The sequence below is a fragment of the Arachis hypogaea genome, chromosome 19 (genome assembly GCF_003086295.3).
Source record: "Arachis hypogaea cultivar Tifrunner chromosome 19, arahy.Tifrunner.gnm2.J5K5, whole genome shotgun sequence".
Classification (NCBI taxonomy): Eukaryota; Viridiplantae; Streptophyta; class Magnoliopsida; order Fabales; family Fabaceae; genus Arachis; species Arachis hypogaea.
This window is the reverse complement of record NC_092054.1, coordinates 34598174-34623823: the sequence shown is the minus strand read 5'-3', so window position 1 is coordinate 34623823 and position 25650 is coordinate 34598174. Positions and strand designations below refer to the sequence as shown.

The 25650-nt window shown below is 38.0% G+C and overlaps 2 non-coding genes across 2 annotated transcripts; both read left to right on the top strand.

Moving 5' to 3' along the window:
* The first annotated feature begins 2962 nt into the window (after nucleotides 1–2962).
* LOC112782071 (small nucleolar RNA R71) lies at nucleotides 2963–3070 on the top strand. Its single transcript, XR_003192812.1, has one exon. It is a non-coding gene; the product is annotated as a small nucleolar RNA R71 (small nucleolar RNA).
* Nucleotides 3071–13372: 10302 nt separating this feature from the next.
* On the top strand, nucleotides 13373–13480 carry LOC112780649 (small nucleolar RNA R71). The gene has a single exon (XR_003191471.1). It is a non-coding gene; the product is annotated as a small nucleolar RNA R71 (small nucleolar RNA).
* The last annotated feature ends 12170 nt before the right edge of the window (nucleotides 13481–25650 follow it).

The window sequence follows — 25650 nt, the reverse complement described above, 5'->3', positions numbered from 1 at the left end:
ACCAAAAAATAGGAAAATAAGAACAAGGAGATTAAGGAATGAGTCCACCTTAGTGAGGGTGGCGTCTTCCTCTTCTTGAAGAACCAATGGTGCTTTTGAGCTCCTCTATGTCTCTTCCTTGCCTGTGTTGCTCCTCCCTCATAGCTCTTTGATCTTCTCTAATTTCATGGAGGATGATGGAGTGCTCTTGGTGCTCCACCCTTAGTTGTCCCATGTTGGAGCTTAATTCTCCTAGGGAGGTGTTGATTTGCTCCCAATAGTTTTGTGGAGGGAAGTGCATCTCTTGAGGCATCTCAGGGATTTCATGGTGAGAAATTTCCTCATGTTCTTGTTGAGGTCCATAAGTAGACTCTCTTGTTTGCTCCATCCTTTTCTTAGTGATGAGCTTTTGAGATGAATCTCTCCATCTCCCATGACTCAGAGGTGGAAGCTTTTGCCTTCTCTTTCCTCTTTCTAGAGGTTTCTTTGGCCTTAGGTGTCATAAATGGTTATGGAAAAGCAAAAAGCAATGCTTTTACCACACCAAACTTAAAAGGTTTGGTCGTCCCCGAGCAAAAGAAGAAAGGAAGTAGTAGAAGAAGAAGAAAATGGAGGATATGGAGGTGTGTGAATGGTTCGGCCACTGGGGTTTTAAGGTGGTTATGATGTGTGAAAAGGAAGGAGTGATGGTTTAAATTTGAGTGGGTGGGTGTAGGTGGGTGTATAATGGTTTTGGAGAGGAATTGGAGGTGATTGGTGGAGGTTATTTTGGGGCAGAATGTTGTGGAAAGGTGTGAAGAGGAGAGAAGAAGAGGTGGGGATCCTGTGGAGTTCACAGATCAAGTGGGGTCAAGGACTTAACATCCCTGCTCCAATTAGGCATGTAAAACACCCTTGCTGTGCAATCCTGGCGTTTAACGCCAGACTGCTGCTAGTTTCTGGCATTAAACGCCCAAATGTAGCCTGTTTCTGGCGTTTAACGCCAGGTAGATGCTTGTTTCTGGCATTAAACGCCAGCTTGGTGCTTGTTTCTGGCGTTAAACGCCAGACAGATGCTTGTTTCTGGCGTTTAAATGCCAGACTGCTCTCCTCCAGGGTGTGCTATTTTCAATGCTGTTTTTCAATCTGTTTTTTATTTTTCAGTAGTTTTTGTGACTTCACATGATCATCAACCTAATAAAACACGAAATAACAAAAAGAAAATAAAATAGACATGCTTAAATAACATCGGGTTGCCTCCCAACAAGCGCTTCTTTAATGTCAATAGCTTGACAGTGAGCTCTCATGGAGCCTCACAGATAATCAGAGCAAGGTTGGAACCTCCCAACACCAAACTTAGAGTTTGAATGTGGGGGTTCAACACCAAACTTAGAGTTTGGTTGTGGCCTCCCAACACCAAACTTAGAGTTTGACTGTGGGGGCTTTGGTTGACTCTGCAGTAAGAGAAGCTTTTCATGCTTCCTGTCCATGATTACAGAAGGAGATCCTTGAGTTTCAAACACAAGGGTGTCCTTATTCAGTTGGAGGACCAACTCTCCTCTGTCCACAACAATCACAGCTCTTGCTGGGCTAGAAAGGGTCTTCCAAGGATGATGGATTCATCCTTTTCCTTCCCAGTGTCTAGGATTATGAAATCAGCAGGGATGTAAAGGCCTTTAACCTTTACTAACACGTCCTCTACTTGTCCATAAGCCTGTTTCCTTGAGTTGTCTGCCATCTCTAATGAGATTCTAGCAGCTTGCACCTCAAAGATCCCAAGTTTCTCCATTACAGAGAGTGGCATTAAGTTTATTCCTGACCCCAGGTCACACAGAGCCTTCTCAAAGGTCATGGTGCCTATGGTACAGGATATTAAGAATTTGCCTGGGTCATGTTTCTTTTGAGGTAATTTCTGCCTATCCAATGTATTTAGTTCATTGGTGAGCAAGGGAGGTTCATCTTCCCAAGTTTCATTACCAAATAATTTGGCATTCAGCTTCATGATTGCACCAAGGTATTTAACAACTTGCTCTTCAGTAATGTCTTCATCCTCTTCAGAGGAAGAATAATCATCAGAGCTCATGAAGGGCAGAAAGAGGTTCAATGGAATCTCTATGGTCTCTGGATGAGCTTCAGATTCCTTTGGTTCCTCAAAGGGATACTCCTTATTGGTCACTGGACGTCCCAGGAGGTTTTCCTCACTAGGATTCACGTCCTCCCCCTCCCTTGTAGGTTCGGCCATGATGGTTAAATCAATGGCCTTGCACTCTCTCTTTGGATTTTCTTCTGTATTGCTTAGGAGAGTACTAGGAGGAGTTTCAGTGACTCTTTTACTCAGCTGGCCCACTTGTGCCTCCAAATTTCTAATGGAGGACCTTGTTTAATTCATGAAACTTACAGTGGCCTTAGATAGATCAGAGACTATATTTGCTAAGCTAGATGGATTCTGCTCAGAATTCTCTGTCTGTTGCTGAGTGGATGATGGAAAAGGCTTGCTATTACTAAACTTGTTTCTTCCACCATTATTAAAGCCTTGTTGAGGCTTTTTTTGATCCTTCCATGAGAAATTTGGATGATTTCTCCATGAGGGATTATAGGTCTTTCCATAGGGTTCACCCATGTAATTCACCTTTGCTATTGCAGGGTTCTCAGGATCATAAGCTTCTTCTTCAGAAGATGCCTCTTTAGTACTGTTAGATGATTCCTTCAATCCATTCAGACTTTGAGAGATCATATTGACTTGCTGAGTCAATATTTTATTCTGAGCCAATATGGCATTCAGAGTATCAATTTCAAGAAGTCCCTTCCTCTGAGGCGTCCCATTACTCACAGGATTCCTTTCAAAAGTGTACATGAAATGGTTATTTGCAACCATGTCAATGAGTTCTTGAGCTTCTGCAGGCGTTTTCTTTAGGTGAATGGATCCACCTGCACAATGGTTCAATGACATCTTTGATAATTCAGACAGACCATCATAGAATATATCCAGGATGGTCCATTCTAAAAGCATGTCAGAAGGACACTTTTTGGTCAGTTCCTTGTATCTTTCCCAAGCTTCATAGAGGAATTCACCTTCCTTTTGTTTGAAGATTTGAACATCCACTCTAAGCTTACTAAGCTTTTGAGGAGGAAAGAACATGGCTAAGAAAGCCATGACCAGCTTATCCCAAGAGTTCAGGCTATCCTTAGGTTAAGAGTCCAACCATATTCTAGCTCTGTCTCTTATAGCAAACGGGAAAAGCATGAGCCTGTAGACCTCGGGATCAACCCCATTGGTCTTAACAGTATCACAGATCTGCAAGAATTCAGTTAGGAACTGAAAAAGATCTTCTGATAGAAGTCCATAAAACTTGCAGTTCTGTTGCATCAGAGAAACTAATTGAGGTTTCAGCTCAAAGTTGTTTGCTCCAATGGTAGGGATTGAGATGCTTCTTCCATGTAAATTGGAATTAGGTGCAGTAAAGTCACCAAGCATCTTCCTTGAATTATTATTATTTTCGGCCATGTCTCCTTCTTTTTCGAAATTTTCAGTCAGATTTTCTCCAGAGAGTTGTGCTTTAACTTCCCTTAGCTTCCTCTTTAGAGTTCTTTCAGGTTCAGGATCAGCCTCAACAAGAATGTTCTTATCCTTGTTCCTGCTCATATGAAAAAGAAGAGAACACAAAAGAAAATATAGAATCCTCTATGTCACAGTATAGAGATTCCTTTATGTGAGTAGAAGAAGAAAAGAATAGGAGAAGAGAAATTCGAACACCAGGAGGAAGAGAGGGTTCGAATTTTTTTAGATGAAGAGAAGTGTTAGTAAATAAATAAAATAATTAGAAAGAGATGAGGGGGATGGAATTTTCGAAATTAATTGAAAAGAAAAGAATAATATTTTTGTTTTTAATTTAAAATTAAAGTTATAATTCGAAAATTAAAAAGAAAAATGAAATTACATTAAATTAAAGTTTAAAACAATTAGTTAATTAAAAAGAAATTTTGAAAAAGAGGGAAGTGATTTTCGAAAATTAGAAAAAGAGAGTTAGTTAGGTAGTTTTGAAAAAGATATGATTGAAATAGTAAACTTTTAAAATCAAACAAAAAGTCAAGTAGTTAATTGAAAAAGATTGGAAAATCAATTTTTTTTGAAAAAATAAGAAGTTAGAAAAGAGGTTAGAAAATATTTTAAAATTAATTTTGAAAAAGATGTAATTGAAATTTATTTTGAAAAAGATTTGAAAAAGAAATTTAAAAAGATTTGATTTTGAAAATTAAAGTTGATTACTTGACTAACAAGAAACAAAAAGATAGGATTTTAAAATTTAAAGATTGAACCTTTCTTACTAGGCAAGTAACAAACTTAAAAATTTTTGAATCAATCACATTAATTGTTAGTAGAGATTTTAAAATTAAGAAAAAGATTTTTGAAAATTAATTTTGAAAGTTTCGAAAATTATGAAAGAAAAATGAAAAAGATTTGATTTTTGAAAAAATTTGAAAAAGATAAGGTTTTTAAATTGAAAATTTGATTTGACTCATAAGAAACAACTAGATTTTAAAAAGTTTTGAAAAAGACAACTCAAATTTTCGAAAATTTATGAGAGAATAAGGGAAAGATATTTTTTTATTTTTTTGAATTTTAATAAGGAAGGAGAAAAACATCAAAAAGACTCAAGACATAAAAATTTTGGATCAAAACAAAGGAAACATGCAAGAACACTTTGAATGCAAAGATGAACACCAAGAACACTTTGAAGATTATGATGAACATCAAGTATGTATTTTTGAAAAATTTTTAATAAAAGAAAACACGCAAGACACCAAACTTATAAATTTTTAATATTTAGACACTAAGAATTCAAGAATGCATATGAAAAATAAGAAAAGACACAAAACAAGAAATTTTAAAGATCAAACAAGAAGACTTATCAAGAACAACTTGAAGATCATGAAGAACAAGAAAGAAACTCAATGCATGTGTTCTTTGAAAATTTAAGAAAAGTTAAAAGCATGCAATTGACACCAAACTTACAATTAGACACTAGACTCAAACAAGAAACATCAAATCATTTTTGATTTTATGATTTTGTTAATTTTTTAGGTTTTTTCGAAAATTATTTTGGGAAAAACGAAAAAGAAAAAAATAAATTTTTTTTCAAAAATAAATAAAAGTAAAAAGCTTAAAAATAAAATAAGATTACCTAATCTGAGCAACAAGATGAACCGTCAGTTGTCCAAACTCGAACAATCCCCGACAACGGCGCCAAAAACATGGTGGATCGTGATGGTTCCATTCCTTGGTAACGGCGCTAAAAACTCAATACGCACGTTCATAAGCTTAATTCTTTGTCACAACTTCGCACAACTAACCAGCAAGTGCACTGGGTCGTCCAAGTAATAAACCTTTCGTGAGTAAGGGTCGATCCCACGGAGAATGTCGGCTTGAAGCAAGCTATGGTCACCTTGTAAATCTCAGTCAGGCGGATTCAATTGATTATAGAGATTTAATAATTAAAAGATAAATAAAATACAAAATAAAGTTAGTGATACTTATGTAATTCATTGGTGAGAATTTCAGATAAGCGTATAGAGATGTGTTCGTTCCTCCTGAACCTCTGCTTTCCTATTATCTTCATCCAATCATTCATACTCCTTTCTTTGGCAAGCTGTATGTTAGACATCACCGTTATCAATGGCTACATCGTGTCCTCTCAGTGAAAATGGTCCAATGCGCTGTCACTGCATGGCTAATTATCTGTCGGTTCTCGATCATACTGGAATAGGATCCATTGATCCTTTTGCGTCTGTCACTACGCCCAGCACTTGCGAGTTTGAAGCTCATCGCAACCATCCTTTCCCAGATCCTACTCGGAATACCACAGACAAGATTTAGACCTTCCGGATCTCAAGAATGGTCATCCATGGATTCTAACTTATACCACGAAGATTCTGATTAAGGAATCCCAGAGATATTCATTCAATCTAAGGTAGAACGGAAGTGGTTGTCAGGCACGTGTTCATAGTTGGGAATGATGATGACTGTCACGATCATCACATTCATATTGAGGTGCAAATGAATATCTTAGAATTGGAATAAGCTTGAATTGAATAGAAAAACAATAGTACTTTGTATTAATTCGTGAGGAACAGTAGAGCTCCACACCTTAATCTATGGTGTGTAGAAACTCTACCGTTGAAAATACATAAGTGATGGAGGTTCAGGCATGGCCGAATGGCCAGCCCCCAAACGTGATCCGAGGATCAAAAGACAATCCAAAGATTCTGAAGATAATAGTAAAAAGTTCTATTTATACTAAACTAGTTACTAGGGTTTACAGAAATAAGTAAATGATGCAAAAATCCACTTTCGGGGCCCACTTGGTGTGTGCTTGGGCTGAGCATTGAGCTTTACACGTATAGAGGCTTCTCTTGGAGTTGAACGCCAGTTTGTAACCTGTTTCTGGTGTTTAACTCCACTTTGCAACCTGTTTCTGGCGTTTAACTCCAGAATGCAGCATGGAACTGGCGTTGAACGCCAATTTGCGTCATCTAAACTCGGGCAAAGGATGGACTATTATATATTGCTGAAAAGCCCTTGATGTCTACTTTCTAACACGATTGAGAGCGTGCTATTTGGAGTTCTATAGCTCCAGAAAATCTACTTTGAGTGCAGGGAGGTCAGAATCCAGTAGCATCTGCAGTCCTTCTTCAACCTCTGAATCTGATTTTTGCTCAAGTCCCTCAATTTCAGCCAGAAAATACCTGAAAACACAGAAAAAGCACACAAACTCAAAATAAAGTCCAGAAATGTGAATTTTATTAAAAACTAATAAAAATATACTAAAAACTAACTGAATCATACTAAAAACTATGTAAAAATAATGCCAAAAAGTGTATAAATTATCCGCTCATCATGCACGAAATCGTGATCGTTCATTCCTTGGTAACGGCACCAAAAACTTAGTACGCACGTTCATAATTTTTGTTCTTTGTCACAACTTCGCACAACTAACCAGCAAGTGCACTGGGTCGTCCAAGTAATAAACCTTACGTGAGTAAGGGTCGATCCCACGGAGATTGTCGGCTTGAAGCAAGCTATGGTCACCTTGTAAATCTCAGTCAGGCGGATTCAAATGGTTATAAAGTTTTAATAATTAAAAGATAAATAAAACGTAAAATAAAGATAGAGATACTTATGTAATTCATTGATGAGAATTTCAGATAAGCGTATGAAGATGCTTAGTTCCTTCTGAATCTCCGCTTTCCTACTGCTTTCATCCAATCCTTCATACTACTTTCCATGGCAAGCTGTATGTTGGGCATCACCGTTGTCAATGGCTACATCCCGTCCTCTCAGTGAAAATGGTCCAAATGCACTGTCACCGCACGGCTAATCATTTGTCGGTTCTCGATCATACTGGAATAGGATTCAGTAATCCTTTTGCATCTGTCACTATGCCCAGCAGTCGCGAGTTTGAAGCTCGTCACAGCCATCCCTTCCCAGATCCTACTCGGAATACCACAAACAAGGCTTAGACTTTCCGGATCTCAAGAATGGCCGCCAATAATTCTAGCCTATACCACGAAGAATCTGATCATAGATCAGGAGGCTGAGAGATATGCATTCAAGCTTGTTTGCATGTAGAACGGAAGTGTTTGTCAGGCACGCGTTCATAAGTGAGAATGATGATGAGCGTCACATAATCATCACATTCATCATGTTCTTGTGTGCGAAAGAATATCTTAGAGAAGAAATAAGCTTGAATTGAATAGAAAAACAATAGTACTTTGCATTAATTCATGAGAAACAGCAGAGCTCCACACCTTAATCTATGGTGTGCAGAAACTCTACCGTTGAAAATACATAAGTGAAAATAGGGTAGACATGTCCAAGTGGCCAGCCTCCCATGGAGGTCTAGAGATCTAAAATGATCAAAAGATGATCTCAAAAATGATCCAAAAGATTCCTAACACAATAGTTAAAAGTTCTATTTATACAAAACTAGTTACTAGGGTTACAGAAATAAGTAAATGATGCAGAAATCCACTTCCGGGGCCCACTTGGTGTGTGTTTGGGCTGAGCATTGAAGCTTTCACGTGTAGAGGTCTTCCTTGGAGTTAAACGACAGTTTGTAACTTGTTTCTGGCGTTTAACTCAGCTTTGCAACCTGTTTCTGGCGTTTAACGCCAGAATAGGGCAGAGAGCTGGCGTTGAATACCAGTTTGCGTCATCTAAACTCGGATAAAGTATGAACTATTATATATTTTAGGAAAGCCCTAGATGTCTACTTTCCAACTCAATTGAGAGCGCGCCATTTGGACTTTTGTAGCTCCAGAAAATCAACTTTGAGTGCAGGGAGGTCAGAATCCAACAGCATCTGCAGTCCTTCTTCAGCCTCTGAATCTGATTTTTGCTCAAGTCCCTCAATTTCAGCCAGAAATTACCTGAAATCACAGAAAAACACACAAACTCATAGTAAAGTCTAAAAATGTGATTTTTATTTAAAAACTAATAAAAATATACTAAAAACTAACTAAATCATACTAAAAACTATATAAAAATAATGCCAAAAAGCGTATAAATTATCCGCTCATCACAACACCAAACTTAAATTGTTGCTTGTCCCCAAGCAACTGAAAATCAAATAGGATAAAAAGAAGAGAATATACTATAAATTCCAAAATATCAATGAAACTTAGCTCCAATCAGATGAGCGGGACTAGTAGCTTTTTGCCTCTAAACAGTTTTGGCATCTCACTTTATCCCTTGAAGTTCAGAATGATTGGCATCTATAGGAACTCAGAATTCAGATAGTGTTATTGATTCTCCTAGTTCAGTATGTTGACTCTTGAACACAGCTACTTTATGAGTCTTGACTGTGACCCTAAGCACTTTGTTTTCTAGTATTACCAACGGATACATAAATGCCACAGACACATAACTGGGTGAACCTTTTCAGATTGTGACTCAGCTTTGCTAGAGTCCCCAATTAGAGGTGTCCAGGGTTCTTAAGCACACTCTGTTTTTTCTTTGGACCTCGACTTTAACCGCTCAGTCTCAAGTTTTTGGCTTGACACCTTCACGCCACAAGCACATGGTTAGGGACAGCTTGGTTTAGCCGCTTAGGCCAGGATTTTATTCCTTTAGGCCCTCCTATCCACTGATGCTCAAAGTCTTTGATCCTTTTTATTGCCCTTGCCTTTTGGTTTAAAGAGCTCTTGGCTTTTTCTGCTTGCTTTTTTTCTTTTTCTTTCTTTTCTTTTTTTTCGCAAGCTTTTGTATTCACTGCTTTTTCTTGCTTCAAGAATCAATTTTATGATTTTTTAGATTATCAATAACATTTCTCTTTTTCATCATTCTTTCAAGAGCCAACATATTTAACATTCATAAACAACAAATTCAAAAGACATATGCACTGTTCAAGCATTCATTCAGAAAACAAAAAGTAGTGTCACCACATCAAAATAATTAAACTAATTTCAAGGATGAATTCAAAATCATGTACTTCTTGTTCTTTTGTAATTAAAACATTTTTCATTTAAGAGAGGTGATGGATTCATAGGACATTCATAGCTTTAAGACATAGACACTTAAACACTAATGATCATATAGTAAAGACACAAACATAAATAAAACATAAGGCTCAAAAACCGAAAAACAGGAAAATAAGAACAAGGAGATTAACGAACGAGTCCACCTTAGTGAGGGTGGCGTCTTCCTCTTCTTGAAGAACCAATGGTGCTCTTGAGCTCCTCTATGTCTCTTCCTTGTCTTTGTTACTCCTCCCTCATAGCTCTTTGATCTTCTTTAATCTCATGGAGAATGATGGAGTGCTCTTGGTGTTCCATCCTTAGTTGTCCCATGTTGGAACTTAATTCTCCTAGGGAGGTGTTGATTTGCTCCCAATAGTTTTGTGGAGGAAAGTGCATCCCTTGAGGCATCTCAGGGATTTCATGGTGAGGAATTTCCTCATGCTCTTGTTGAGGTCCATGATCTCTTGTTTGCTCCATCCTTTTCTTAGTGATTTACTTGTCCTCATCAATAAGGATATCTCCCTCTATGTCAATTCCAGCCGAATTGCAAAGGTGGCAATTAAGGTGAGGAAATGCTAACCTTGCCAAAGTGGATGACTTGTCAGCCACCTTGTAGAGTTCTTGAGGTATAATCTCATGAACTTCCACTTCCTCCCCAATCATGATACTATAGATCATGATGGCCAGGTCTATAGTAACTTCAGACCGGTTGCTAGTAGGAATAATTGAGCGTTGGATGAACTCCAACCATCCTCTAGCTACAGGCTTAAGGTCTGGTCTTCTCAATTGAACCGGCTTGCCTCTTGAGTCAACTTTCCATTGAACTCGTTCCACACATATGTCCATGAGGACTTGGTCCAACCTTTGATCAAAGTTGACCCTTCTAGTGTAGGGGCGTGCGTTTTCTTGCATCATTGGCAAGTTGAACGCCAACCTTACATTTTCTGGACTGAAATCTAAGTATTTCCCCCGAACCATGGTAAGCCAGTTCTTTGGGTTTGGGTTCACACTTTGATCATGGTTCCTAGTGATCCATGCGTTTGCATAGAACTCCTGAACCATTAAGATCCCGACTTGTTGAATAGGATTAGAGAGAACTTCCCATCCTCTTCTTCTAATCTCTTGTCAGATCTCTAGATATTCGCTCTTTTTGAGCTTAAAATGGACCTCAGGGATCACCTTTTTCTTGGCTACAACTTTATAGAAGTGGTCTTGATGGACCTTTGAGATGAATCTCTCCATCTTCTATGACTCAGAGGTGGAAGCAGTTGCCTTCCCTTTCCTCTTTCTTAAGGTTTCTCTAGCCTTAGGTGCCACTGATGGTTATGGAAAAACAAAAAGCAATGCTTTTACCACACCAAACTTAAAAGGTTTTCTCATCCCAGAGCAAAAGAAGAAAGAAAGTAGTAGAAGAAGAAGAAAATGGAAGAGATGGAGGGAGAATGTGTATTCGGCCAAGGGGGAGAAGTGGTGGTTGTAATGTGTGAAAATGGAGTAGTGTTGAGGGGTTTATATAGGGGTGGGGGGAGGTTAGGTTTCGGCCATTAGGGTTGGGTTTGGGAGGGAAAAAATTTGAATTTTGGAGGTAGGTGGGGTTTATGGGGAAGAGTGGATGGATGTGAGTGGTTAAGGGTATTTAGGGAAGAGGTATGGAGGTGATTGGTGAAGGGTATTTGGGGAAAAGAGTTATGAAAAGGTGTGAAGAGGAGAGAAGAAGAGGTGGGGTAAGTGGGGATCTTGTGGGGTCCACAGATCCAGAGAGGTCAAGGACTTAACATCCCTGCTCCATTTAGGCGTGCAGACGCCCTTAGATTGCATGTCTGGCGTTAAACGCCAGCTTGCTGCTTGTTTCTGGCATTTAACGCCAATTCCATGCTCTGTTCTGGCGTTAAACGCCAGTCTGGTGCTTGTTTCTGGCGTTTAACGCCAGCTTGATGCTTCTTTCTGGCGTTAAACGCCAGTTTGATGCTTCTTACTGGCGTTTAAACGCCAGTAAGCTCTTCCTCCAGGGTGAGCTATTTTTTAATACTATTTTTCATTCTATTTTTTATTTTTCAGTTGTTTTTGTGACTTCACATGATCATCAACCTACAGAAAACATAAAATAACAATAGAAAATAAATAGATATAATTAGATAACATTGGGTTGCCTCCCAATAAGCACTTCTTTAACGTCAATAGCTTGATAGTGAGCTCTCATGGAGCCTCACAGATAATCAGAGCATGGTTAGGGCCTCTCAACACTAAACTTAAAGTTTGGTTGTGGCCTCTCAACACCAAACTTAGAGTTTGACTGTGGCCTCCCAACACCAAACTTAGAGTTTGACTATGGGGGCTTTTGTTGACTCTGCAGTGAGAGAAGCTTTTCATGCTTCCTCTCCATGGTTACAGAAGGAGAACCTTGAGTCTTAAATACAAGGTAGTCCTCATTCAGTTGAAGGACCAACTCTCCTCTGTCCATATCAATCACAGCTTTTACTGTGGCTAGGAAGGGTCTTCCAAGGATGATGGATTCATCCTCATCCTTCCCAGTGTCTAGGATTATGAAATCAGTAGGGATGTAAAGGCCTTCAACCTTTACTAACATGTCCTCTACTAGTCCATAAGCCTGTTTCATGGATTTGTCTGCCATCTCTAATGAGAATTTGGCAGCTTGTACCTCAAATATTCCTAGTTTCTCCATTACAGAGAGTGGCATTAAGTTTATGCCTGACCCCAGGTCACACAGAGCCTTCTCAAAGGTCATTGTGCCTATGTTACAGGGAATTAGGAATTTACCAAGATCCTGTTTCCTTTGAGGTAAAGTGTGCTGAACCCAGATATTTAGTTCATCAATGAGCAATGGAGGCTCGTCCTCCCAAGTCTCATTACCAAATAGCTTGGCATTCAGCTTCATGATTGCTCCTAAATACTAGGCAGCTTGCCCTTGAACAATGTCTTCATCTTCTTCAGAAGATGAATAGTCATCAGAGCTCATGAATGGTAAAAAGAGGTTCAATAGAATCTCTATGGTCTCTAGATGAGCCTTAGATTCCTTTGGTTCCTCAAAGGGAAACTCCTTATTGGTCAGTGAACGTCCCAGGAGGTCTTCCTCACTAGGATTCACGTCCTTCTCCTCCTCTCTGGGTTTGGCCAAACCAAGTAAGGTTATGGCCTTGCACTCTCTTTTTGGATTCTCTTCTGCATTGCTTGGGAGAGTACTAGGAGGAGTTTCAGTGACTCTTTTACTCAGCTGGTCCACTTGTGCCTCCAAATTTCTGATGGAGGACCTTGTTTTATTCATGAAACTTAGAGTGGCCTTAGATAGATCAGAGATTATATTTGCTAAGCTAGATGGATTCTGCTCAGAATTCTTTGTCTGTTGCTGAGAGGATGATGGAAAAGGCTTGCTATTGCTAAACCTGTTTCTTCCACCATTATTAAAGCCTTGTTGAGGCTTTTGTTGATCCTTCCATGAGAAATTTGGATGATTTCTCCATGAGGGATTATAGATGTTTCCATAGGGTTCTCCCATGTAATTCACCTCTGCTATTGCAGGGTTCTCAGGATCATATGCTTCTTCTTCAGAAGATGCTTCTTTAGTACTGTTGGATGCAGCTTGCAATCCATTCAGACTCTGAGAAATCATATTGACTTGCTGAGTCAATATTTTATTTTGAGCCAATATGGCATTCAGAGTATCAATTTCAAGAACTCCCTTCCTCTGAGGCGTCCCATTACTCACAGGATTCCTTTCAGAAGTGTACATGAACTTGTTATTTGCAACCATGTCAATGAGTTCCTGAGCTTCTGCAGGCGTTTTCTTTAGGTGAATGGATCCACCTGCAGAATGGTCCAATGACATCTTAGATAATTCAGACAGACCATCATAGAATATATCCAGGATGGTCCATTCTGAAAGCATGTCAGAAGGACACTTTTTGGTCAGTTTCTTGTATCTCTCCCAAGCTTCATAGAGGGATTCACCTTCTTTCTATTTGAAGGTTTGAACATCCACTCTAAGCTTGCTAAGCTTTTGAGGAGGAAAGAACTTGGCTAAGAAAGTCGTGACCAGCTTATCCCAAGAGTTCAGGCTATCTTTAGGTTGAGAGTCCAACCATATTTTATCTCTGTCTTTTACAGCAAACGGGAAAAGCATAAGCCTGTAGACCTCGAGATCAAGCCCATTGGTCTTAACAGTATCACAGATCTGCAAGAATTCAGTTAAGAACTGAAAAGGATCTTCTGATGGAAGTCCATGAAACTTGCAATTCTGTTGCAACAGAAAAACTAATTGAGGCTTTAGCTCAAAATTGTTTGCTCCAATGGCAGGGATTGAGATGCTTCTTCCATGTAAGTTGGAATTTGGTGCAGTGAAGTCACCAAGCATCTTCCGTGCATTGTTGTTAGGTTCGGCCATGTCTCCTTCTTTTTTGAAAATTTCTGTCAGATTTTCTCCAGAGAGTTGTGCTTTAGCTTCCCTTAGCTTCCTCTTCAGAGTCCTTTCAGGTTCAGGATCAGCTTCAACAAGAATATTCTTATCCTTGTTCCTGCTCATATGAAAAAGAAGAGAACAGAAAAGAAATATGGAATCTTCTATGTCACAGTATAGAGATTCCTTATATGAGTATAAGAAGAGAAGAATGGAAGAAGGAAAAGATAAGAATTCAAATACAGAGGAGAAGAGTGGGTCCGAATTTTTGAGTGGAAGAGGGGTGTTAGTAGATAAATAAATAAATAGAAGGAGATGAGAGGGAGAAGAACTCGAAAATTAAATAAAATAAAATAAAAATATTTTTATTTTTATTTTAAATATTAGTTATAATTTGAAAATACGAAAAGGAATAAAATTAAAACTAAAATTTAAAATAATTAGTTAATGAAAAGAAATTTTGAAAAAGAGGTTAGTGGTTTTCGAAAATTAGAGAGAGAAAATTAGTTAGGTAGTTTTGAAAAAGATAAGAATCAAACAAAAAGATAGGATTAATTTGAAAAAAATTTGAAGATCAATTTTGAAAAGATAAGAGGTTAGAAAAGATTTTGAAATTGATTTTGAAAAATATGTGGTTGACATTTATTTTGAAAAAGATTTGAAAAAGAAATTTAAAAAGATTTGATTTTGAAAATTAAAGTTGATTACTTGACTAACAAGAAACAAATAGATATGATTTTAAAATTTAAAGATTGAACCTTTCTTACTAGGCAAGTAACAAAATTAAAATTTTTTAATCAATCACATTAATTGTTAGCATTAATTTCGAAAATATGAAATAGAAATAAGAAAAAGATTTTGAAAATAAATTTTGAAAATTTTGAAATTATGAAAGAAAAAATGAAAAAGATTTGATTTTTGAAAAAGATTTGAAAAGGATAGAAATTTTTTTTTAAATTGAAAATTTGATTTGACTCATAAGAAACAATTAAATTTAAAAATTTTTTGACTAAATTAAACCAAATTTTCGAAAATTTATGAGAGAATAAGGGAAAGATATTTTTTTTATTTTTGAATTTTTGATGAAGAAAAAGAAAAACAACCAAAAAACTCAAAATATGAATCAAAACACATGATGCATGCAAGAACACTTTGAATGTCAAGATGAACACCAAGAACACTTTGAATGTCAAAATGAACACCAAGAACTTATTTTTGAAAATTTTTTAAGAAAAGAAAAACATGCAAGACACCAAACTTTGAAATTTTTGAACTTTAGATACTAACAAATTGAAAATGCATATGAAAAATAAGAAAAGACACAAAACATAAAAATGCAAAGATCAAACAAAGCAAATCATCAACAACAACTTGAAGATCATGAAGAACATTATGCATGAGTTTTCGAAAAATTTTTATGAAAAATTAGAACATGCAATTGACACCAAACTTAAAATTTGACACTAGACTCAAACAAGAAACACAAAATTATTTTTGGTTTTATGATTTTATTAAATTTTTTTTATGGATTTTTCGAAAATTAATTGGAAAAGAAAAATAAGGATTTCAAAATTTTTAATGAGAATTCCAGGAATCATGCAATGTTAGTCTAAAGCTCCAGTCCAGGAATTAGACATCGCTTACTAGCCAGCCAAGCTTTCAGTGAAAGCTCCAGTCCAAAACACTAGACATGGCCAATGGCCAGCCAAGCTTTAGCATACAAATCAGGCATACAACAGCTGATCAGATGGGAGTCCACGGACTCATGTGATGATAAGTTGAAATCTCGGTCCAAAGGATTAGACATGGCTTCACAGCCAGCCAGACTTCAACAAGTCATCGTGAAACGCTAGAATTCATTCTTAAAAATTCTGAAGCCATAGAATAATTTATTTTTTTTTTGTTTTTTTTTTTTTGAAAATTTTTCAAAAATAAAAAGAATAAAAACAAAAACTTAAAATTAAAATAAAATTACCTAATCTGAGCAACAAGATGAACCGTCAGTTGTCCAAACTCGAACAATCCCCGACAACGGCACCAATAACTTGGTGCACGAAATCGTGATCGTTCATTCCTTGCTAACGGCGCCAAAAACTTAGTACGCACGTTCATAATTTTAGTTCTTTGTCACAACTTCGCACAACTAACCAGCAAGTGCACTGGGTCGTCCAAGTAATAAAACTTATGTGAGTAAGGGTCGATCCCACGGAGATTGTCGGCTTGAAGCAAGCTATGGTCACCTTGTAAATCTCAGTCAGGCGGATTCAAATGGTTATAGAGTTTTAATAATTAAAAGATAAATAAAACGTAAAATAAAGATAGAGATACTTATGTAATTCATTGGTGAAAATTTCAGATAAGCGTATAAAGATGCTTAGTTCCATCTGAATCTCCACTTTCCTACTGTTTTCATCCAATCCTTCATACTCCTTTCCATGGCAAGCTGTATGTTGGGCATCACCGTTGTCAATGGCTACATCCCGTCCTCTCAGTGAAAATGGTCCAAATGCGCTGTCACCGCACGGCTAATCAACTGTCAGTTCTCGATCATACTGGAATAGGATTCAGTAATCCATTTGCGTCGGTCACTACACCCAGCACTTGCGAGTTTGAAGCTCGTCACAGCCATCCCTTCCTAGATCCTACTCGAAATACCACAGACAAGGTTTAGAATTTCCGGATCTCAAGAATGGCAGCCAATAATTCTAGCCTATACCACGAAGACTCTGATCGTAGATCAGAAGGCTAAGAGATATGCATTCAAGCTTGTTTGCATGTAAAATGGAAGTGTTTGTCAGGCACGCGTTCATAAGTGAGAATGATGATGAGCTCACATAATCATCATATTCATCATGTTCTTGTGTGCAAATGAATATCTTAGAGAAGAAATAGGATTGAATTGAATAGAAAAATAATAGTACTTTGCATTAATTCATGAGGAACAACAGAGCTCCACACCTTAATCTATGGTGTACAGAAACTCTACCGTTGAAAATACATAAGTGAAAATAGGGTAGTCATGGCCGAGTGGCCAGCCTCCCATGGAGGTCTAGAGATCTAAAATGATCAAAAGATGATCTCGAAAATGATCCAAAAGATTCCTAACACAATAGTAAAAAGTTCTATTTATACTAAACTAGTTACTAGGGTTACAGAAATAAGTAAATGGTGCAGAAATCCACTTCCGGGCCCACTTGGTGTGTGCTTGGGCTGAGCATTGAAGCTTTCACGTGTAGAGGTCTTCCTTGGAGTTAAACGCCAGTTTGTAACTTGTTTCTGGCGTTTAACTCAGCTTTGCAACCTGTTTCTGGCGTTTAACGCCAGAATAGGGCAGAGAGCTGGCGTTGAACGCCAGTTTGCATCATCGAAACTCAGGTAAAGTATGGACTATTATATATTTCTGGAAAGCCCTAGATGTCTACCTTCCAACGCAATTGAGAGCGCACCATTTGGACTCTTGTAGCTCCAGAAAATCCACTTTGAGTGCAGGGAGGTCAGAATCCAACAGCATCTGCAGTCCTTCTTCAGCCTCTGAATCTGATTTTTGCTCAAGTCCCTCAATTTCAGCCAGAAATTACCTGAAATCATAGAAAAACACACAAACTCATAGTAAAGTCTAGAAATGTGATTTTTATTTAAAAACTAATAAAAATATACTAAAAACTAACTAAATCATACTATAAACTATATAAAAACAATGCCAAAAAGCGTATAAATTATCCGCTCATCAGTTATCAAGAGGTGGAAGTCATCAAGGAGGAGCTGGATTTTGTACTAGAGCAAGTGGAGAACGCCAAAATTATTTAAGAAGAGGAAGTGGTTGAGGACTTAGGAGATGCAGAACCTCCATGGGAAACTCAAGTCATTGAACCTCCTTCCATGACGTTTGAATTTGATGTTGAGGAGGGTGTACAATCTCTAAGGCATGTCATGGTTGAAAACTTGGAGGAGGTTGATCAAGAGATGGATTCGAGAATCAATGAATTTCTATCCACAATTGAATCCTATCCCATTGAACTAGAGGAAGAGGTTAATGTTACAGAAGCTTGTCAAGAGGTAGAGATCATCAAAGAGGAGCCCAAGAGAGTGAAGCATACATTGGCAAGGCCGCCACTGGAGATACCTTCCCCCAAGCCATTACCATCCAACACAACATTTAAGTGGGTAAAATTCTTATCCTTAAACTCTACCTTCCCACTTGAATATGGTATGCTTGAAATGGATGGACAATTTAGAGCTATCTGCGGTTTTAAGAGTAAAAGGGAGATGGTTAGTGGTTGGCAACACCATTCTAGGTTCATTCTGGTTAGAAGCTCAAGGCCTAATTGCAAGAGTTGGTATAATTCTTAATTGATTGGGTCTATGAGGATGTTTAGGTGCTTAAATGAGAATTCCAAGGCTAAACCACCCAGATGGAATCATGATGATCAACTTGAAGATGGGTGTGGAAACAAGATTTGGGATCCCGGCATACAAGAGGATCGACTTTGGGAGCTCAAAGCTTGTGATGAACTTCATCAAGGCTTGGTGAATTTACTTGGAGATGTTAGAGCTTATTGGAAGTCCAAGCATTGGTGGAATTTTCCAGATCAGTTCAAGCACAAGTCACCATGACACGGAACTCACCAAATGTCCAACTTAAGGACAGTAAATAAAAGTGCTAGGTGGGAGACAACCCACCATGGTATGGTCTTTCCTTTTTATTAGTTTTAATTTATTTCTGTCAGTTTTAATTTCCAGTTATGCATATCTACTTTTATTTTGCATTATATAAAAAAAAGAAAGAATCGACGCGCAAGCGTCTACAACGTGCACGCGTCGTGTGTGATTGCGTAACAACGAGAAAACAAACAGAGAGTTGCGTGGGAGCTATGTAGGAGGGGTGCCTTACGCATAAGCAACGCGACGCATACGCGTACCTTACGCGTGCGCGTCCCCTGCGATTTTTACCATCCACGCGTAAGCGTCAGTGACGCGTACGCGTGGGCTTCCCAATCAGCGTAAAAGGGTACTTGAACAGAGAGTTGTGATGCTATGGCGCTGGAGTCGTGCGAGTAGTCACACGTACGCATGACCGACGCTCAAGCGTCAGAGTGCACTTTTCGCCACCCACGCGTACGCATGGGCGACGCTTACGCGTCACATAGCCAATTCCGCTTTCACGCGTACGCGTGACCTGCGCGTGCACGTCGCATTTTCAATTCTTACTTCTTTCTTCTCTCCTTTCTCCTTCTTTCTTCCTCTTTTCACACTTTCTTCTTCTTCAATTCTTTAACTTCTCATCCTTTTTCTCTTTCATTCTATTTTACTTACTTTATTTGCATATTTTCATTCATTGCATTTTAATCTTATTCATGTTTTATTTTCTTTTCTACGTTTATTATTTTCTTTGTTGGTGTTAAATGTTCTTATTCAACTGTTGTATCTTTTCTCGTATTATTTTGGTGCTTAGTGACTTGTTTTACACTGTTGGGTGATATTCTTTATCTGTTACTGCCAATCTTTTATGACACTTGTATTCCTTTGGTATTGACATGAATTTATATTGTCTTTCATTACCTACTATCTCTTCCCCATTGTTGCAATTTTTGCACTATTGATATGCCATTTGCTTCTACTGTTTTCTCACTTGCATGTTGTAGCTACCATGTAAATTAGACCTTCATTATTTGGCATTAACCCAACCATATTTTATTTATTTTCTATCTTTGTTTCTGGATTACCTTCTTTCCTTTTTTCTCTTCTTTCAAGATGGCCATCAAGAAGGAAAACGGAAGACTTTTACATGGGGCAATCAACAATTCCATCTGCACAGCCTTTGGAGAAAAGCATCAATTGGAGCAACCCGTCCACTTGCACATCTTAGCATGCACCGAGGACGGTGCAATCTTTAAGTGTGGGGAGGTCGACACCAATCTCCGTGGATTAGTTACTTTCCTGTCTCAACACTAATGTTTAATTTTCTTTGTTAATTAGTTGTTGCATTTGCATGTTTGATTGCATGTTTATTTGATTTTTTGCATATTTTACCACTACTTGGTTAAAGTGATGAATCCTTTCCCAAGAAATTATTTTATAGCATTTCACTAATTTGAATTAAAATTTTTATTGAACTTGTTTGAAGAAATATTATATTGGAACATGGTTTAGAGCTCGAACACACAAAACAGTTCTTTATTGGCCTATTTGGAACATGGTTTAGAAATATTATAAAAATATTATATTGGAACATGGTTTAGAGCTCAACATTGGTTTACAAAGGATAATAATTTGAGCCTATTTGATTGGTTGCATTTTATCAACCAATATTTTATTTTTGGTGTGTGTTATTCTCTCTAAAATTGTGATCTTTGTCTTGCTTAATTCTATATTTCTATGGTTTAATGTATGCATGCACTTATATGATTGAGACCTTATTTCACTGAGCTTACATACCCATATGGCCTTAACCTTTTTATTATCCTTTGTAAACCAATGTTGAGCCTACTTATCCCATCTGTTCTTTACTTTAGCACATCATTAACTCTAAGCGTAAAATAATAATGTCCTTAATTTGAATCCTTGGTTAGCTTAGACTAGTGAGAGTATTCATGATTTAAGTATGGGAAAGTTGGATTTGCCAATATTTGGTTTGAGAATTGGGTGTTGTATGTTCTTGTGAAAATGTGCAAAACAATAGTTGAGCATATATTCTTGCATTCAATAATTTAATCATATGCATTGAGAAAAATAAAAGAAAAATAAAAGAAAAAAAAAGAGAAAAAGAAAAGAAAAAAAAGAGCAAATAATAAAAAGGGGACACAATACCCCAAAGTAAATGTTAGCAATGCAAATGAGTTGTACTCAAATTGGGATGCATGAATATGTGGCAAAACATAGTTAATGGATAGTTAGGTTTCATATTCTGATTACATGTATTTGGCTTAAGTTAGGTGGAAAGTTTAAGTTAATTAAGGATTCAGATTTTAGTCCACTTGACCAAATACAATCCTACCTTAACCCTAACCCCATTACAACCCTTAAAAGACCTCTTGATATGTGTATTTGTGCATCAAATTATTTGTTGATAGGTAAAAGAAGAGCAAGCCTTAGAAAGCAAAGTTAGTAGAGAATTGAGAGAATCGAACTTTAAACACATGAGTGATTAAAGTGTATACACTTCCAGTGAGGGTTCGATGCTCAATTCTTTGTTCCCGGCTTTCATGAGCTATTTTCTTCTGCAAGTTTACTTGCACTTTATTTTGTGATTTGAATTAGTGGAATCCAGTTTATGTTTGTCTTGGAGAATTTGTTTACTTTTAACCAACTATGTAGAAGTATTTTGGCATATAGTTGCATTCATATAGATAGGTTGCATTTCATAAATTCCTCCATTCCTCTTCACTCCTTTATAGCTTCTCTTGAGCTTAGCATGAGGACATGCTAATGTTTAAGTGTGGGGAGATTGATAAACCCCATTTTTAGGGTTTATTTTGTGCTTAATTGAGTGAATTTTATCCACTATTCTCACACTTATTCATAGAATTTGCATGTTTTACATTTTCCTTCCTAATTTTGTGCTATGATTGAAAACATGCTTCTTTGGCCTTAAATTTGCTATGTTTAATCCTCTCTTATTACCATTCGATGCCGTGATATATTTGTTAAGTGTTTTCAAAGTTTATAAGGCAAGAATGGCTTAGAGGATGGAAAGGAAGCATGCAAAAGTGGAAGGAATACAAGAAATTGAAGGAATTTCTAAGCCGTCAACCCTGACCTCTTCGTACTAAATTGATCATAACTTGAGCTATAGAGGTCCGAATGAAGAGGTTTTAGTTGCGTTAGAAAGCCAACATCCGGGGCTTCGAAATGATATGCAATTTTCCATAGTTGCCATGCTGTTAAATGATGCGCACGCGTGATGTACGCGTACGTGTGACATTGCGAAAGTTCAGTGACGTGTACACGTGGGCGACGCGTACGCGTGACATCGCCACGTGCTGTACGTATCAGAAAGTGCTGGAAGCGATTTCTGGACTCCTTTTGGCCCCGTTTCAAGCTCAAAAACACATATTAGAGGCTACAGAGTGGGGGAATCACATTCATTCATTGACACAACAATTCATTCACATAATTTAGGTTTTAGATGTAGTTTTCAAGGGAGAGAGGCTCTCTCCTCTCTCTAGGTTTTAGGATTTTAGGTTTATCTTTTCTTAATCTCAGATTTCTACTTTGCTTTAATTTAGTTTTTTTCTACTCTTATTTGTTCTAGTCCTTTAGTTTATCTATCTTCTCTTGTTGATTTATTTATTCTCCAATTTGGTTTATAACTCCATGTTAGATTTGATTTTCTATTTTAATGCAATTTGAGGTATTTCATATTTATGATTGATTTCTTCAATTTATGTTATTGATGCTTTTAATTGGTTGTTTGGATTTTATTGTCTCTTATTGCTTTTCTATGCTTTTATGATGTGCCTTCCAAGTGTTTGATAAAATTCTTGGTTGGATTTTAGTGTAGATTTCTCTCCTTTTGGCTTTGGTTGAGTAATTGGAGACTCTTGAGTTATCAAACTCCTTTGTTGATTGATAATTGAAAATTTCTAGTTGATTTGGATCCCTCTAAAGCTAGTCTTTCCTTAGGAGTTGACTAGGACTTGAGGAATCAAATTGATTTATCCACTTGACTTTCCTTCATAGTTAGAGGTTAACTAAGTAGGAGCAATGGATAATTCTCATCACAATTGATAAGGATAACTAGGATAGGACTTCTAATTTTCATACCTTTCCAAGAGTTTTCTTAGTTATTAATTTAATTTCTTGCCATTTTATTTCCTTGTTCCTTATTTCAAAAACCCAAAAAGATACTTTTCCATAACCAATAATAAATACACCTCCCTGTAATTCCTTGAGAGACGACCCGAGGTTTGAATACTTCAGTTATTATTTTAATTTGGGTTTGTTACTTGTGATAAACAATTTTTTCCATGAAAGGATTATTTGTTGGTTTAGAAACTATACTTGCAACGAGAATTCATTGAGGAATTCTAAACCGTCAAAAATCCGTTCGTCAAATTGGTTGGTGTAAATATATTTTAAATTTATTTATTTACATATTTTATTTTATTTTATTACCATGAGCTGTATGTTTCTTTCATTGAATGACGCGTTCACTACATGATCCGAGCTTAGCCGTGTTTGATCCTGAAATTGAAAGAACTATTTCACCTATTAGGCGAGCTCGGCGTCGGTTAGCCTCTGAGGGTGAATCTAAAGCGCCATTTGAGGAAGAAACAAGCTCCTCTTCTACTGACTCAGTTGATTTACGTGCAGGTAATATGGCAGAGCCCAGAAGGATTACTCTCCAGGAAGCAGGAGCTCCAGACTTTACACTGCAACCGTATCAAGCGCGTCACCCAAATCTGGCTGTAAATTTTGAACTTAAGACTGCGCTAATCAACCTACCGCCCAAGTTTCATGGCTTACCCGCTCAAGAGCCTATCAAGCACCTCAGGAATTTTCAGACAGCCTGCTCAACTACTAGGCATCATGGTACAGATGAAACTACTATTTGGCTATATGCCTTCCCGTTTTCTCTTGAGGGAAAGGCAAGGGAGTGGTTCTACACTCAACCTGAAGCAGTCGTTACCAATTGGGATCTGCTCAGAAGGGAGTTCCTGGACAAATACTTTCCAGCTGAAGTTACAGATAGACTGAGGAAAGAAATTTCCTGCATTATCCAAGGTGAATCAGAAATTCTTTACAAGTACTGGGAACGCTTCAGGAATCTCCTAGTCTTATGCCCCCACCACAAGATTGACCAGTTGGTGTTGATCAGTTATTCCACACAAGGCATGAAGCCTCAGGACAAGACCACATTAGATGCTGCAAGTAATGGCTCTCTGAAGAAGTACAAGACGGCGACAGAAGCGTGGCAGCTGATCGCCGATCTAGCTGAGTCTACCCAGAATGCCAGCCACAGGAACAACCATCCCAAGGTTATTGCGGAGGTTTTATCTAGTAGTGGGACTGCTGCTCTCACACAGATTCTAGGAGAGATGACCAACATACTGAAGCAGCTACAGCTGAATCAACAACAACCTCATCCTCCCCTACAACAACATATTCAACAGTTGGTTCCTCAGAGAGTATGCAGAATATGTGCCTGCTATACTCATTACACTGATGAGTGTCTGCAGCTCCAACAAGAAGACAACACCTTGGCAGCTACTCATAATTTCTATGACCACCCGAATCAAGGATACTATCAACAAGGTGGCAATTATAACCAAGGTGGGAGCTACAATCAAGGTTGGCAAGACAACTCCAACTAGGGGTGGAGTAATAATTCCAACCAAGGATGGAGGGATAACTATAACAGAGGAGACAGAGACAACGGTGAAAATCAGAGGTGGAACAACAACAATAATCAGTAGAACCGGTATCAGCAGAACCTTCCTTACCAACAGCAGAACCAAGGTTAGCCTTATCGAGCACCTCACCAAAGGCAGTCCCAAGTGCCTCAGAACAACCAACAGCAGGCTCCTCAAATTACTTACCCCCTTCCTCTTCCAATGATGAGATGCTTCACTCTATTGCACAAGGACAACAAGACATTCAGAATATAATTAAATTAATAGTCTTAGCTCTACCATACAAGCTCTCATCTCCCGGATGGAATCATTAACTAACCCCAACAATCAATCTTCAAGCTCCAGTGCACTTCCTTCTCAACCTTTACCCAACCCCAAAGGTGTAATCAATGCCATCACTTTGAGGTCTGGAACCACACTGCAAGAGAGGAGTCATGAGGAGCCAAGCTCAAAGGAAGACATTCCAGTTGAAGATGTTGTTGAGGTAGAGGATGTTGAAGAGGAGGATGAAGTACAAGACATGGTTGAAGAAGAAGTAGCTCAATCAGGGAATGGAGCACCAAAGGAAGATGAAGCTACAAGAGAAGCCATTCCTATTCCCTTTCCACACCTTGCTAGGAAGTCCAAAAAGGAGATGGAGCTCGACCCTAAGATGGTGGAGATCTTCAAAAAGGTTGAGGTAACTATTCCCTTTTTTGATGCTATTCACCAAGTACCTAAATATGTGAAGTTTTTAAAAGATTTATGCATGAATAAAGATAAGATACATAATTTAGAAACTATTCCTCTAGGTAGCTCTATATCTGCTTTGATGGGTGATATACCAGAAAAATGTAGTGATCCGGGTCCATGTGTATGGTTACTATTACTATTGAGGGTGTAAAATTTTATGACTGCATGTGTGATTTAGGTGCGTGCGTGAGTATTATGCCATTGTCTGTATATGATGCTTTGAGGCTCCCTCCCTTAAAAAGGTCGGCAGCACGATTTGTTTTGGCAGATAAAAGTATAATCTCGGTGGTTGAAATTGCTGAGGACGTGCTGGTGAGCATTAAGGGGCTCACATTCCCTATTGACTTCTATATTTTGGAGATGCCCCCTAATGACTCAGGAAGACCATCATCCATCCTGCTTGAAAGGCCATTTCTGAAGACTTCAAGGTTCAAGTTGGATGCCTTCTCAGAAACTTACTCTTTTGAGATAGATGGCAGAGCAGTGAGTGTCAACCTGGATGAAGCTATGAAGCATCCTTCGGAAGATCATTCCATCTTCCAGTGTGACATCATTGATGAGACAGTGGCTGATGTTCATCGGGAAGACGTAGTAGAGATGAACAAGGAGCAAGGTGCAAGTGTGGGGAAACCCTCTGAGCCTGCTGAAGATAACTTGCCACTATCACTAGCTCCAGATGAT